The 3,022-nt window shown below is 30.9% G+C and overlaps 1 long non-coding RNA gene across 1 annotated transcript; it reads right to left on the reverse strand.

The window, feature by feature from the left end:
* Positions 1-313: 313 nt before the first annotated feature.
* Positions 314-989, reverse strand: LOC124888685. The gene is made up of 2 exons (XR_007047359.1): positions 713-989; positions 314-651 (listed from the first exon to the last, which is right to left on the reverse strand). It is a non-coding gene; the product is annotated as an uncharacterized LOC124888685 (long non-coding RNA).
* Positions 990-3,022: the final 2,033 nt, after the last annotated feature.

Raw genomic sequence — 3,022 nt, forward strand, 5'->3', positions numbered from 1 at the left:
ATAATTAGAAATTAATGGCAGATACCATGGGAGATAATAAAAGCAGTTGAAGAAATCAAGAAGATTACGACAGTAACAAATTCTACAAGCTTACATATTTACAATGAAGGTAACTCATTAGCGGATTATCTTGCTAATCTACCTATTCAAACGCAGAATACACAAACTTTCAATAATTTTCAGCAAGTACCATCAGTAGGCAGGATATAATAAACATGAACAAAATGCAAATACCAAATTTGAGAATCAGAACTACAAGGATCAAACCATATTCACAAAGTTTTTGTCCTAGTCTAGACATGCAAGATGCGGATTCTGAGCAATAACAAAATTTATAATAGATCAGTTTCCTATACATGGAATATTATAGCTGTTAAATCAGATAGGCTAAACTATGTTAGCTCATAAAATTTATCACCAAAAATAAAGTAAAACTGCGTCATATCATTCTGTCAGCATTGTAGGTCAACCACAAGCACAGATTGGCAATGGAAAAGACAACTCCAGTACTCATCTAGAAGAACACAAAATGGTGTTAAAATCGACCATGTAGAATGGAAAAAACAGAAAGAGAACATAAGATACTTGTTGAAGAGCTGTGAACTCCGGACGTTTCCTCCTTCAACTTCCCCTCAGAAACAACCCAACCACCTGCAAAATACAAGGTAAGAAGAAGTCTCAAGAAACAAGAAAAAGAACAACTGTGGATTACCTTGGTGTTTTGGCAACACTTTTGTGAGGAAGATCATCACCATCTCATCGGGAAAGTCATTAATCACCCAAAATCAAAGAAGAAAGAACTGGGAGTTCAAGCAGCAACAGAAAAGGAATATGGCGAAGCAAATAAATAGGGAAAGTATGGAAGAGAAGGACAAAGATCAAGACTAATTACATTTATATAGTTGGGGTAGAATTTAGAAAGAGGGCTTTACCACGACATTTTTCAGATTATGTAGAAATTTCATGGGCCTTCGGCCTTACCTTTTTTTCTTCTGAGTATCAATAAAATGGCTGAAAAAGCCACATTTCTTTAAGAAAAAGTTATCACATTTTATTTCTTCAGAGGTAATTTAATTAGATTTGGAATATAAATTTTTAAAAATTATATGAAAAGTATTACTCCAAGTTGTAAAATTTATGATATCAAAATAGTGAAAAAGATATATCCTAAAATATTGATTAAAATTCATATAGTTTTGACTCTCAAAAAGTGAAATATGACAAATATTTTTGAGTCCAAAGGAAAAACTACAGTGTGAATGAATCCTAAGCAGCCATGAAAAAGAACCTTTTATATGCTTTTGATTAAAGTTTATATGGTTTATTTAGCGTTAATATCTTAAATGTAAATATTTGAGTTCAAGTACATTCAAGCAGTTCATGCAATCACTACCAGAATTCAAAAAGATGGCTAAATATTCCATAGCTTGATACTACTAGCTCTCCCTTTTCCCATTCCTTCTCTTTTTTGGTGTGCAAAACGTATCTCCTCTCATATTATAAAAAAAGTTAATCTAAGATTTGGTTTGTTAATTTTTTTTTAAAAAAAAGTGAAAAGAGAAGGGAATGACATTAAAAAGACTAACATTATATGATGGACTGTAAAAGAATCCTACATTCCTATCTTACAATCTACTTCTACTTAATATCTTTTCGTCACTGATCTTAACGACAGCAAATCAAATAAGATATATAATATATAAGCACTAAATATACAATAATATTTTAATCATCGTCTGGACGTATTGTGCTCTGATAAAAGTTTAATTACCATCGGGCGCACCCCATCTAAAATGTACATGTTCTATACGAGCGCTGAAGCCGCAATGATGAAAATATAATTTTTACTGGGAAGTGTTAATATATTAAAGAAGTAATCATACGGGAATTCTAGGAATAGGTGTCATTTGACACGTGGAATATGTGTGGCTCCACCCCTAACTAGATGAAATCGAAGTGGATTGGTAGAGATTAATTAAAGGTTTCGATAAATTTAATAATATTTTCTTGATTCTAAATTTGTACCGTTAAAAAGTTAATTAAATATGCATAAATCCTTGATTACGAACTCAGTAGCTAAGACAAATCCTAGATTACTCTGACAAGTTCAAAATCAATAAACTTTAATTTTAGCACCGTTTATTCATAAACTTCTTATACTCTATTGCTTCGTGGATTGACATTCTCGTTTTGCCTATCAAGCATTAAAGAATTAAAGCAGCGATCGTGGTACTCAGATAAAGTATATATAGTAATTAGTGGATTAATTAAGCAAACGCATAGAAATGTAGTACATCAAAACGTGATAAAATGTGTCAAAGCTGATTCATGTATTACCATGAGTTTGTTGGGTTCGAAATCGAGAGGGCGTCATGCGGAAGCTATTAGTTGCAAATTATTGAGACGATAAATCAGATGAAAAGAAAAACATACTAAAAAAATGATTATTATATAGTTTGTCCAATTGGCCTACATATAAAAACCTAATATAAAAGAAAACATAAAACTATTAGAGAGAAAATTTCCCCCTAAACGAAAATCTTAAAAGACTACATTGTGGATGCTATTGTGTTATGGTATGAGAAAGGGGTCTTGTATTTATAGATGTCTAAAACCTTTCCTCCAAAAAACAGGTTAGTCAAATATGAAAAAGAATTATATTTTTTTCTTTTAGTTTAAGTAAAAGTAATTATGGTAATTTTTATTTTCCTTATAAGAAAAAATAAAACTTAAATATAGTACGAAAATCAGGGCAAAAACCCTAACAAATCTCCTCCTTTTGGCTTGATTTTCTTCACTTGATCCGTCTTTTCTTCATATCACGCGCATGAACTTCGTTCTTGATATAATCTTTATAACTGCTACTTGCTATGGTTAAAAATAAAGTTTAAAATATTATGGTTAAAAATGGGTTAAAAATTAATATTTTGTTTTTATTTTTAAAGATGCAGCAACAGGAATGCTGAAAATATGATTGAAACTTGTTCTCCACGTGTAGTTTTTAGACATATATCTTCATTAT

Source organism: Capsicum annuum, chromosome 11, assembly GCF_002878395.1.
Source record: "Capsicum annuum cultivar UCD-10X-F1 chromosome 11, UCD10Xv1.1, whole genome shotgun sequence".
NCBI classification, from domain to species: Eukaryota; Viridiplantae; Streptophyta; class Magnoliopsida; order Solanales; family Solanaceae; genus Capsicum; species Capsicum annuum.